We start from the raw sequence: 15,011 nt of genomic DNA, 5'->3' as shown, positions 1-15,011 counted from the left end.
AACCATCCTCGTACTTCAAGGAATATAATAAAAAAAGAATTATCGAAATCGGTTCAGCCGTTCTCGAGTTATGCGCTTACCAACACATTTTGCGATTCATTTTTATATATAAGATTAATTAAACAAAGTAGACCTACAAGGCTTCATTGGTCCAACGGACAAGATAAGATTTTGAGCGACTGAGTACCAACTGTTTATTGACAGTTTATAAACTTATACTTAATCTAAAAACAACTTATTTGAACGTGCAAACTTTACCGTGCAATAAAAAACGAACAAAATTGTAAATTAGGTATTATGACATAAATAAAATTCATAGTTGGTGTGTAGATAATTATATGGAACTAAATACCTATTAATAAGTGTAAAGCGATAACATTTTCCAAAAGTAAATATAAAAATTGAGTTTTCATACAGAATCTCAAATGTCGTAATAGAAAGAGTTGATCAGGTATCAGATTTAAGAGAAGGTACTAATATTTGATTCGGTATTGTCATTTAGAAACCAATATGACCATTGACCACATTTGTAGCAAAGCAAACAGAGTTTTGGGCTTTATACTCAGAGTTGCCAAACCATTTCAATGTCCATCTCGCTACAGTTAATAATTATATCGTATAATAAGTGACAGCAAAATATGATGTTGTTAAATTTTGTTTTGTTACATACTGTGTTTTTGCTGAAATAAATAATTTTTCATTTTCATTTTTCATTTTCATCTTCTTGGATTATTCTTTATAACTCTCTTGTAAGAAGCATCCTTGAATACTGTTCGTCGGTATGGTCACCAATATATAATATACATATTGATAGAATTGAGGCAATCCAGCGACGATTTGTAAGATCATTGTGTATTAGATTAGGTTTAAGGAATAGTATTAAGGCGTATGATGACAGACTTTTAAAATTTAGCATGGAAAGTTTGAAGAATCAGAGGATTAACTCCGATATTTGTTATATTCACAGGATTGTCAATGGTGCCCTGCATGAGAATTTATTAGATGAAATAAAATTATAAAAATAATAACGATATTTTCCTATATAATTTGAATCAATTTAGGAATAAAATAAAATAGATATTATCTAATAATTAAAATGATGAATAAATTTCAATTTTTTTTAATCAATTAAAATTATTTTTGTTATTTCAATGAGTACCTACCTAGGTACTTTTTTGTGTGATATGTTGATAAAACATTTGTATTAATAATAAAAGTTGGAATAATGTATATCTACTGTATTCGCTTTTTATTTTATTGTATTGATTTAAATGTTGTACGCAGTTTTAATTGGGATGTAATTAATTAATACCTATTAATTAATTTAGTACCTAAGTTAATGTAAATGTTTTTGGATTATATCCTGTAACTGTGCCTTATATAAATAAAAAAGAGAACGTAAAAATATTCATGATATTTTCTTAATTAACGAAAAGTTAATATTATACCTACTAGCTTTCCGCCCGCGGCTTCACCCGAGTTTTCAAAGAAAAACCCGCATTGTTCCCGTTTTATCCTATTTATTTATTTATGTGTCTATGTGTTAATCCAAGTTCTCTATGTGTGTGCAAAATTTCATTGTAATCAGTAGTAGACCGTATTCCTTACCTAAACTTAAATCTTGATATCATTTTGTCGGCTTCAATTATTTTATTTATGTTCGGATCTAAGGGTTGTCCGGCTTGTATCGTCGCGAATCTTTACTATTTTTGCCCGAATTGAACATTATGTGGAGACAACTAGTTTCTACTAATAAAATCTACATGCGGTATTCTTGCACCCTTGCGTAGGTACCGACATCGAAATCAAAATCTTGTATGTAGGTAAGCCCATCATCTATGAACACGAGGAGAAAATCTTTTTCTTGTGACATGATGCTATGAGACTATTTCAGTCTGTTAATATTCTTAAATATTAACGCTTAATTGATTATGCTTGAGGTCTTCTTAAACCTTTTAACTCTATTTAATAACGATGATAAAAACTTTCTGTGTCAGTGATTCTTTGATTATAATATTCGATTTGTATTCTATTGAACAAGAATCTGTGTGTACTTTGACATCGAGATTTGTCCGAAAATCGTTAAGAAATAAAGAAGCAGACGTCAATCGATTTTTTTTTACTTTAATTTCTCCACGGGTGTCCGTATGCTCAATTGCTCAGTGCACCAATCCCACTTTGCGTCTTTTTGATTTATAAAGGGGCTAAGACTTAAGAAAAGCTAGGAATAATCTTTCTAAAATATCTCGCGAACCTTAACGTTCTTTTGACAATTGTGCAAAGGCAAGAGCCTTTTTTATCTGACGAGGCTACCGTTCGATGTTATGAAACCTAGGTATTCATTTTGAGCAACTTGCATTTGTTCCAATTCAATGAAAACTCTGCGCAAGCGAGACTTTTAATACTCTTCTTAAACAAAAGAACGTAAACTCTTATGATTTTGAAAGCTCGAGAACATCATTGAATATAAAAGAAGAAGCTATGAAGTCACGTAATTTATCTAGTCCTTGGTTACAACAAGGGCATTACGAAACCTCTAAGAGCTAGCGCGCACGAGCAACTTTGTCTCCGCAACTATTTTGTCTCTCCACCCATGGGCTAGTATGAAAGTGCGCGCAGGTAGCGACGCAACTCCCCATACAATTGATGGGAGAGACAAAATAGTTGCGGAGACAAAGTTGCTTGTGCGCGCTAGCTCTAACGTTGAAAGAACTATAGGTTGTACTCGTGTTGTAGGTATTCACAAGTCTTATTTCCATTTCACCAAATTCGTGTTTTACTTTCAATAATGGATCTCACAGGATGAACATCATTAAAATCATTTAAGTAAATCCGTGTTTATAGATTCAAAATTATTGTCCGCAAAAACAAATATTTCTATTTTAAATTCAAGAATATTATCCATAATCTAACTACATCCGGCTCTAGTAAAAACATCTCGACCTGTAACTTCATCCCAGGAAGTACTCGAGAGTCTACAATAACCAAAGCTCATATAATTTGCATCATTAACAGTTATGGGTAATGCTGTACGGGCGAATTGTTCATACAGTGCCAATTCCTGTTACGCGTGTGTATACAAATTCTAGAGGCAGTCATGTTATCAGCTATCCTTTTACAAATGAAAAAAAAACAAACGGACCCGCTTGTAAACACACATTAACGGGGGTATGCGTAGCGACCGTTGCTTTGAAAAACAAATCTCTTCTATATGATCAAATTTATGACAATAAGTGCGTTGTTGTACTATTTCTTAAATATTGAGCGGGCCTTTGCTATTCTTATCGATTAAACTAACTGATTTTGTTTCATAGGCGAGATTTACAGTCACGATTGTAATGACATGTGAACTCACAGTTATAGCACAGAATACATAATAGTAGCTAAACGCTACAGAACGGACACTCTCCGCCTCCCGCCAAAATTAAACTTACCTCACCCCCGCTCGATCAGACATAAAATGGGCCATATTTTTCTGCAAGGACGATACGCAACGAAGATTGACAACATTAATCAAATTGACTTAAAGTAATTTTATTATTTTGGATTTGTGATTATCGTTTTTCGTAGAAAATGCTTAGATATTGTGCTGTTTATTGTTTAGATATTGTGTATTTCATCAGAAAAACGCGAATTTTTTTTACGCTAGTCACAAATGTGCCAACCATAAAGCGTTAACACACACATTTGCAGTCTCTACAGTGTGACTGTCAAAACGATCATTTTGTATGGAGTGTCCGGGGTGTGGTTATAGCAAACAATTTGCAACATGCGACGCATTGAATGATTTGTGCCAAAATGTCTATCAAGATCCACAAAATCAAACGGCGTGTTTCATAATAAATCAGATCATCTGCAATACCTTCTACCACGAATTTACCTTCTACCACGAAACTGGTAATATTAAATAGCTTTTATCAAAATATATTAGAAAATGTAGCAGAATCCATTGTTCAGTTATTTGAGATCTCGATTAAAATATAAGCTTTTCTTGAGGAAGGTAAAATAAAATATATTATGTAGTTTTTACTTATATTTTGATTTAATTTCGTTCATCTTTATATAAGATATTTTATCCTAAGGCTAGAAATAGAATTTAAACAATAAAAAAAAAGAAAATTACTTAACATGTAGAACGATATCAGAAGTATACCTAAGTATATCTAGAAATATTAAACACGAATCCAAACACCAATAGAAACTAATTTTATCACATACATTTAAAACACAGAGTACATTGAATATACGGGTATAGAGTAAACAGTGCTAAAAATGAATGGGCGCCATCTATCGAGCGATGTCCGGACTATTACATATAAATGTATAACTATACCGCCTATAACTATTATTATAGGTAGTTTTATTATATAACGCTATTTTTATCTTTTTCATAAGGATTTCTGAATAAAACAAAATATTATAAGTATTATTATTTTTTATTTCTATTTCTTCTATTACAATACAAAAAAGCTTGTTTTTGAATAGGATCATTATTATTCAGTTCCCGACTGGTACCGTCCAAGATTTTATTTGTACATTTACACCACCTATACGTAAAAAATCGGCTTGAAAAGTCGAACATAAATTCTATCACATCTTTTTTATGATTTGTACACTGAGCAAAGCTTGTATTAATTAATACATACATCAGTGTTTTAATGTAAGCATTTAAGTCGTTAATTTCACTTTTTTTTGATAGAATGTAAAATGTAACATCCTGCATTTCAGAAAAACATCTCTTTAATTTATCGTTGGGATAAGTTAAATATTGTTTATTTTTCTTGTATTCTCTCCTTCTTATATATTTATTAGAATCGGACTTATCAAAAAAATCTTTTACACACGACTCACAATTTTTGAAAATTTTTTTTGCTTTGCTTAATAAGTATCCGGATACGTACTCTAGCTGAGCCTTTATTCTGGGATCCCTTTGCTTAATTTCGTAATCAATTATTATGTTTTCATTCATTAGATCTTCATAATCAATTTCGCATCTTTCGTTATTAATTTCATTTGGTGCAAAAAATATGTCATCAAATGATTGGAACACATTACAAAAATCATCTTCGCAATTCGAACCCGGAGAATAATTGCTACTCAAACTACTAACTAATAAGGAGGCAAAAGCTACTTCAAAGTTAGCACACGTAGGCGAGTTGCTTCGAATTCCATGACTACGTATGTTGCCAAAAAAATTTTCAAGGGGATCTTGATTGAAATGTCTGCACCAAATTGATTTGACATTATATTCACTGAAAAGTTTTTCTCGCAGTAGTTCCATATTTTCTAAGGTATGTATCCAATTATTAATGGATGGAACGGTACCAGTTTTTCCATTTACGCTTATAAATTTCATTGTTTTTAAAATTCTTTTGGCTTCAGTCCACAGTTCTTTGTGGGCTGAATTTGGTGTCACACTGGTCAGCAGGTTTTTGCCACTTCGATTTTTTGCATTTTTATTGCTTCCATTCATGGAGTCAAATAAGTTATCAATAAAAATAATAAAATCTGCAGTATTTTTCGATTCTTCAGACAGTATCCCAATTTCTGTAACAAAAAATAAGGTTTTGTTTAAAATGACATTTTTGACTAATGATGAAGTACATCAAAAATTCTGTAATCCAATCAGATAGCCAGCTTGCTTATCTATTGGTAATTTTTTTCTATTTAATTTACTCTAATTGCTCTGTAATTGTGAAAGTGAAAAGACTAACTTTCGTATTTATCCTTAGGCCGGTTGCAGAGCTTCACCGACCATCAGTGCGTACGTCAGTCGCGCTTGTCATAATATGTATGGAAATTCATAAAACCGTTCATAGCTAGACCGACCATAGGGCGTATTCAGAAAGAAAGCTTGAAACTTATAAGCGCTTATCGGCGCTTATAAGCGCTGATCGGCGCCGACAAGTTTGTTGAAACTTGTTGGAACTTGTCGGCGCCTATCAGCGCTTATAAGCGCATGTTCATATATTTTCCTGCGCGGGTTACCAGCGCTTATAAGCGCCGATAAGCGCTTATAAGCGCTTATAAGTTTCAAGCTTTCTTTCTGAATACGCCCATACGCACGCATATTCCATACATATGACAAGCGCGACTGACGTACGCACTGATGGTCGGTGAAGCTCTGCAACCGGCCTTAATGATAATATAATAACTTAATGATAAAACCATGGGGGAAATTAAATTACTTTTTCGTATGAATATATGTATGTACCTAGTGGTTCATATTTATAGGGGTGTTTATATGTCTCATTAAATGAGTTAAGCATCAAGGGCATAGTGATTTTTCGGATCAAAGGCCAATTTTGTATGGGAGCACCAATTTTTTTTTCATATCAGAAAAGTAGATCAGTTTCATGGGCTCATCAACTCTTCTTAAGTACTGCTTGAGAATTTTGTTACACCCTGTATACACATGCTACTCTTTTTAGCGAGAAAACGTCTTATTGCTATGAGAAAATATTTAAACCTCACGGCGGAAAGCTAGCATAAACAAAAAAATAATTAGTTTATAAACTTACCAGCTAAATAGCCCATTGTTTTCCCAACAGTTTGACTGAAGAGTTGAGCAGCGTACTTAACTTTCATTTTCGGTATTTTTTCTTTCAAGCAATGGCTTTCTGTCAAATTTTTTATAATTTTTAAACCTTTATATGTAGGATTATTGTGGTAGAGTTCCACAATATGTTCCCACTTGGCAACTTTACTTTCTCCATTTATTACATATTGTAAATTTTTAGTGAGCAAGTTGTTTCGTAAACCTTTCAACATGTGTGGGACATCATACAATGGGATAACTACTTGACCATCAACTGTAAATACTTTCTCTCTTAAAACTTGATTTCTCCTCAAATGCTCTTCTCTATTTGCTTCTATAAGGCTATTAATTGCAGCAGTGTTTGAGGTGCCTTGGTCACAAACAGTCGCAACAACGACAAATCCAATAAAATGAAGCTTTTTTATTATAAGTTCTATTTGCGCTGCTAAAACCTGTTTCGGTGTACTACTTGAGCAGAATGAATAATAAATTGGCTGCTTGTAGTTTCTGACTACTCCTCGTATCATGTACACTAGAACATGGTCAGCAATCTGTTTCTTCGGTTCCCCCACGTAGTTTACAAAGCCAGTAACTTTATCCTTTTTTCTGTTGTAATCAAAATGTGGGGTGAGAGCCATTTCATCAAAAATAAGGGTGCATAATTTTTCACTATCCTTCATTTTTTGCACTTTTTTTTTTAATTGATCAAATATTTTTTCATTAATGCCCGGTCTCAAAGCAGCTCTTGAAATCATTCTACTTAAAGTCATTGGGGAAGGCAGAATAAACATCTTGCTGAGCCATTTGTAGCATTTTGGTCCACGCTTATAAACAGAAAGCGCCATTATTTTCTCCTCTTTAGTAAATCGTCGCCCCATTTTAGGCTTCATAATTTCACGAAACTGCATAATAGTAAAAATAGCAGCCAATCTTTTGAATTTGCTGAGTGCATTTTGAAATGCTGTATTATTGTAAAGATTGTTAGCATTTTTAAGTCTCTGCTTGTATGAATTGTTTTTTTTCTGTAGTTTCTGTATCTCCTTGTACAAACGTGGCCCATCATTTGTTGTATGTTTCTTAGTGCTTCCTGGAAAAAAAAAGTTTTGAATTAATATGAGAAGAAAGGAGAGATTTAAGATTTTTGCCAAAGATAAAGTGTTCAGAGGCCACCACCACACACGTGTAGAAAAAAGCCTTTAGTAATTTTTTTTTTAAAGTTGAAGCATCATGGTGTAATGTTAATAAGCAGCTAATGAGCAAACACTTTCTATGTATGTAGTTGTATCATAAGAGGAATATGGTATTGATACAACATCTCAATACAAAGTTCTAATAAATTGTGATTTTTTGGCTAAAGGATGATAATTTGAGTAAACAGCTAAATAAAAGTAAAATTATGAAAAAAAATTCGCATACAAAAGTTTTTAAATAAGTTCTTAAACTTTGAAAATTACATTTCATATTAATAGGGAATGGAAAATAACCTAACACTAAAATTATGATAAGTTTCCCTTAAAAAGTAGTGTTTGTTTTACTTAAATAAAAAAAATCTTTTTACTAAAGTTACCATAAATATGAATGAATGAATGAATGAATGAAATATGAAATAGTGTTATATTATAACATAAGTCAATGTGACCTGATTTCACCACTTCTGCCGTAAATACATTTATCTAGGATAGATATTATGTATGTAAGTAAATAAATTCCAAGAAAACTTACTTTTCGGAGTTTGGATGTTCAATTTAGTTCTGGCTTCAATTTGAGATGATTGCTGTTTTCCTGTAGTTAAAGAAATGTTGGTTAGTTTATAAATAAAACTTTGTTTTATTATCAGGAATAAATTGTTATACCATATCACATGTTGTATGAGAAAATTTCTCCATACAAAGTTAAAAAATTGTGATTTTTAAAGTGAAACTTTTATTACATCGTCTCAAACTTTTTGGTCTGTGTAGCGCATGTCGCGTGTATCGCGGCTGCCGAGTAGGTATACCTACTCGGCACGCGACATGCGCTACACAAAGCAGTGTTCGGAACCGTTCGAACAGTTTCACTTTTACCGTGGTTTCATAAAACCACACAACATTTTTTTTTCTAAGGTCGGAATAAATACCTTTCTAAGGTTTAAGAGTTCTTAAGGGTAAACAATTACATTCCATAATAATAGGGAAAGGAAAATAACCTATCTAACACTTGTAATATTGTGATAAGTTTCCCTCAAAACATACAGAAATGGTGGGATATAAACTAAACTTTATTTTATTCTCAAAAATAAATTGTTATTCCTTCAACTTATTGATATTAAATGTTACAATAATTAAATAATTATTAATTAACGACAGTTTATAAATATTAACTATGCATAGCAATTATCTATCATTTCAAATATAGTTAAAAAATGTTAACAATAATATGACATATTTCACAGATAACATCGCATGTTGTATGAGAACATTTTTTTTGAAAATTCATAAGAAGTAATTCTTCAGATTTGTTTAGTTTAAGTGTACCTAGATCAGTCCATTGAAAATTCATAAGAAGTAATTCTTCAGATTTGTTTAGTTTAAGTGTACCTAGATCAGTCCATTGAAAATTCATAAGAAGTAATTCTTCAGATTTGTTTAGTTTAAGTGTACCTAGATCAGTCCATTGAAAATTCATAAGAAGTAATTCTTCAGATTTGTTTAGTTTAAGTGTACCTAGATCAGTCCATTTTAAGTATTAGTTGTCTATTTTAAACCAACGTCAAAAAAATGAGAAGGAGGTTCTCAATTCAGCTGGTACCTATATTTTTTTTGTTACTCGGATCACAAGACTTTCAGGATTGATTACTTTATTACTTTACTCAATATTTTAAATAAATTATGATTAGTAATAAAAATACAACAGCTGACATACCTGATGATGAAGGCAATGCTGCTGAAATTTCTTCAGTACAGCAATGAGAATCTTTGGCAGTTGTAACATCAGCCAATGGAACTGTTTTTGTAAAACCTGTAAAAGATTTTAGTACCTATATTACCTATGACGTAGTAAAAATAAATGATAAAATACATTGCAATTACAAGATAAGCCATTATGTATTAATGAAGCAAGAAATTAATTCATCAAAAGAAGTTCAAACTTTTACAATTTCTCAATATGTTTTGGAAATTGATGTAATTTACTACCTACTTATTGTTTTAGGTACAAAGTAGTACAAAAACTATTTTTGTATATTACTTAAAAATTGGGGGCCCCGAGAGTTTATAATGGTCAAAGTTTATGGCTACTTTAAGGCACCTTGTTTCATGTTTGTTTTCTCTGTTTTCCATGGCACAAGATATGCTTAGTATGATATAACAGGACTTGATGCGGATTGAGTACCTAATTATTTTTAAAAATAAATTATAAATAATAAAACAGCTGACTAACCTGATGTTGAAGGCAATGCTGATGAAATTCCTTCAGTATAGCTATAAGCAGCTGCAACATTTGTAACATCGGCCAATGGAAGGCTTTTTTTAAAACCTGCAAAAAAGTTATAAGTTAATAAGGTACATACATATATTATGAAGTAAGATATTATATATGATGAAATACAGTGCAGTAATATGATAAACTGTTATATTATGTACTAATGATGCAAAAAATAAATTCATCAACAGAAGTTCAAAATGTTATAACTGACTATTATTCAATATTTTTTTGGAAATTTATGTACCTACTTACCTACTTATGTTAACTCAATAATTATTTTTTCTCTTTTACTTCAAAATCAGGGGCTCTGACATTATTGGTCAAAGTTAGCCGATAAATAGTTTTATAGAGATTTATTCTGTGCAAAAGATTCGCTCATAATAAAATAAGTTACATGTCAAAATAAAATAAGATCGTCAAAAATATAAAATAACAAAAGAATTAATAAAGTATATAGGTAAACCACCCTATTATTGGCACTCTACCAATTTATTGGCATGCTCCAGTTTTTTTAAGAAAATTAAGATTTTTTTGTAGCCAGTATAAATTTTGTAGTTGAAATTAATAAGTAGCGTATCATTCTTTACTCAACTAGCTAACAATGTTTTTTATTTCTTAAAACATTGCGGCGTATCAACCATCTGTTTGACAAGCCGGGACTTGTGTGGCAAAAATATTCAAAATATTCGTTTTTTACTAAGGTAAGAGCTATCATGAACTTAAAAGAAATTGCAATTCCGTTATGTTTTTCTTATGCATATTCATTTTGTCTTATTATTGAATGTATGAACTGCCTTTTTTAAACATTATTTTAAAATTTAACAGCCAACTTTTAGTTATTTGTGGTATGCCAACAATTGGACTGTTTAAAATCTGTTTATCCATTTTATTGGCACACAAAAATGTTAATTGAAACTTAAAAATTACTTATGATGTCATTCAATCAGAACTGTGATTTAATCGTAAGCTAAAATTGTTCTATGTTTTATTTAAGTAGGTTTTTTGGTTGTCTAAAACCATATTTAAAAAATAAGCGTTCCAACTGAAATGGTATGTTCCTCTACAAATAAATGTGACACTTCTTTTAACAAAGTCTTTTATTTTGTTTATTTCAAAATTAATTTCTGTTAATTTATGAATGGTAAAAATTAACTTTAAGATGTCATAGTACACACTTTGAAAGCCCTACTTAAGATCTAGTAAATATTTTTCAGTCTTGAATAGTGACAATAATTGGAAACAATCACTGCCAATAAAAGGTTTGACTATGCCAGCAACTGGTATTTTTGGTTTTTCTTTTAAAGATTCACTATATTAAATAAAGAGATTTAATTTAAAATTGAAAAGTACTTTATAATATTCTCCATAGATTAGAATACCAGTATAAATGTTTTTTTCTTAATTAAAACATAATTGTACATGCAAATTTCACCGGTTTTGTGAAGTAGCTGCTTAAAGTGCCAATAATTGGGTGGTTTACCCTACTTAACAAAAATAATTATAAAACTTTTTCTAAATGTTTAGTCACCTGGCAAATACAATGAAGGGACAGCATTAGGACTAAGCATTTTGCTTCTGGTGTGATACTGAATTTCAAAATGTTGATGACAAATTTTGCGATATTTATAAATATATGCATTATCCAAAGCCAAAATTTCGCCTCCAATTCTATAAAGCCATATCCGGAAACGTTCCATGTCTTTATCTGGATTTGGAAACTTGTGAAGTATTTGTGTATCCGAACCTGAAAGTATAATTTGATGCATTATTATTAGAACTAGTAGCAATGTAAAGGCAATAATATATTATAATACCTAATAAATATTTAATTTATCATACTTAGTGTAATTTTTGTGCAATAACCGAGAAAAGTTTAGTACTAACAAGTGCTGATTTTATAAATGATGAATTTTATAGTTGAATAAAAAACATCAAATTATTCTTATACCTATATTACTTTTCAAATGATTCAAGAACTAAACTCGAAAACACTAGATTCACATTCAATTTTGAAATAGATAAGTAGGTACCTGTAATCATTTAAATTAGTTTTGTGTGAGATTGAGCATGAGTATTATCAATTTGCCAAATTAATAGTAACATTTCAAAGGCTTAGGGTTAAGGCATATAAAATGTACATATGGAAAATAGAAATAAAAGTAGAAATATAAGTTATTAGTGAAAATGTTTCAATGTAGGTAATTTTTGTAATTTTTTGCCTTTTTACCATGCCAAAATAGGGTTTGTTTACTCGCTGAGCGTTCTGATTGGCTAATAAAGGTTAGTCGACCAATCAAAACTCCCGCTACTTAACGAAATATGCACGATTGGTGAAAAAGGCTAAAATATGCACTAACGCCGTAATTAGAGAGATTTATGCATTTGCATATGCAAATAATTTGGAAAATCCAAAAGTGCACGCCTCATAATTTTTTTTTAATAAATATTTATTAATTATTATTTTTGTTTATTTAATAACAATTAAACCACATCGAATCAGACCCTGAAAAATGAAAGGGTTCTATTCCTGAGCATACTCAAGCGTTAGAGAAAAAAAAAGACTCGATTAGTAAAGTATTTCGGTCGCTATCGTGTTAACAAGAAAAAGGATCCGCACATACAGACACACGGACGTCCAAGACAGAACTTTTTTAAACTGTTTTTTAACTAGTTTAAATAACAAAAATGACATCAAACATATCATGAACGTTAAAAATAGTGTTTTTTCTTAATATGTGTGTGTATGTATTATCTTACAAGTGCAATGTATGATACATAAAGACATTTTAAGTTTGAAAAATCAGATGTTTTGCGCGAAGTGACAGTAGTACCCACCTCAACGCTTCGCTTATGAGGCGTGCAATATGCAAATGCATATAATCCGATGTCTAGTCATAATGTATTGCATAACAATGTGCTAGACATTAAGTACATCAAATAGCACTTTTTAAGGTAAATGCTTTGATTTTACGCTGATTATAAGTATAAGTTCTATTACTTTTGGCTAGGATGATAAAAGTAGAACATCTTGACAAACATAAACTAACCTAACTATCAGCCCGTGAGTAGCAAAGCCTAAACAGCAATGTATTTATTTGAGCTACTTATTTTGGCAAATCCAAATAAATAACACGATTATAGACTTACCACAGGTCGGCACACAGCACTTTTTCTCGGCAGCCATAGTGATCAGAAATGAAGTTGAGATCAAATCCAAAACGAAAGAATCAAAGTCCGGAGTCAAGCCTGGGGTCACGATTTTCAACAGATACATAAAAGTCCATAAACACGCCAATTCGTGGGGATAAATCCGAATAAACATAAAAAACACCATGAACGATTCCAATGCGCAAACGCCACGCAAACGCCGGTAAACGGAGTGAGGGAGTGAGGGGGCGAGGGGCAATAAACATAAAACAAACATGTGTCAACTGTCAACTGTCATCTGTCAAAAGAATTTGTAAGGCTGACATCTGTTGAGCTATGTCCGAACTAAAATGAACCAACATAAATGTACTGAGAGTGAAATGTTCTAGCTGAAAAGACCCTGATTTAAAATCTATAAATGTTTCAAGTGTATTGGTTAGAAACATATCTTTGAGGTAACTCTTAAACATTGCATGAAATTTGATTTTAAAATTCCAATTTAAAATTAAATTTACCTTAGAGTTAGACGAAATAAAACAACAGCACATTCACAGGAATGAACATTTAATTACAATATCCACATCGAACGAAGTAATTGACAAATATAAACTAGTCTATAGAAACAAGACAGCGATATTCCTCGACAACGTACGAACTTCCCGACTTCACTTACACTAACAATTTCACATCCATTTTACGCCGCTACTATTTTAGATATACAATATAAAATCAACCGGCAATATTGTTATTCATCCAAAATTATATTCTGTGGTAAATAACGGCGATGTCACCGGTCGTTTCACAAAATGCCTTCAATTGTTCTTAGTACACATATTTCAATATAGTACGAAATATAACGTTGACGTTAAACAAATGCAAAATATAAACATTATTATTGAATAAACAATCTTGAATGAAAATATATTTTATTGCAAATAGTTATGTAGCGGTAGTAGAGATGGTATGTTATTGCATTATTGCTTTATATAACTGTAAATGTAATGTATAAAATATGTAAAAAAATATTTTAGTGACCTTATTGCAATATTGATATTTTTATGATATATCTGCTTTTTAAAATATAGATTTTAATATATACTATAAGAATAATCCGATAGTAGGTAACTATTAATCTATATATTAGACATAATATTATAAATAGCTTATTAAAATATGACTTTGTTGCAAGACTTTTATATAATTAAAAGTCTTGCAACAAAGTATATAAAAGTATAAGTATATATTTCTAATTTGTTTTTCATATAATAGCAACTTTTTGATCCCATAAGTATTAAATACATCAGAGAAATGTTTCTTTTATACAAATTTTCCCAATAATTAATGATAAATAAGTATATGAAAGAGCTGCATTCAAAACACTATATTCATGCAATCATTCATAATAGATCTTGTTTAAATACAATTATTGATTACTATATTTAATATGTTTTACTACATCTTTTACATACATAAAATGTCTATGTATTAATATTCGTTTTTTTAAATATATACCAAAGGTATAATGATTTATCGAATATAAAACATATTAATATATTTCATTAACTCTACACATATACTATATTTAATACTATTATAAACATACACATAACATATTCTATACTATAAAAACATACAATTGTACATTTAAAATGTTACTTTTATGTTTACAATAAAACAATCGATGTAAATAAATAAACATTCATTGTAACGTTATAACAAAAATATACGTCAGATTTTACGTTCATTTTATATTAGGAAAATATTTCTTCGCAAAAAAATACTCCAAAGAAGAATAATAAAGTATATCATTTAAACAACAGAAACAAAACATGTGATAAATAAATTGATCTTATCAAATTATTTA

The sequence above is a fragment of the Colias philodice genome, chromosome 1 (assembly GCF_061535455.1).
Source record: "Colias philodice isolate Cphi_HAF_F1 chromosome 1, ilColPhil1 Martin Lab GWU primary, whole genome shotgun sequence".
In the NCBI taxonomy this organism is placed as follows: domain Eukaryota; kingdom Metazoa; phylum Arthropoda; class Insecta; order Lepidoptera; family Pieridae; genus Colias; species Colias philodice.
The sequence above is the reverse complement of the archived record's forward strand: the minus strand, read 5'-3'. Positions refer to the sequence as shown.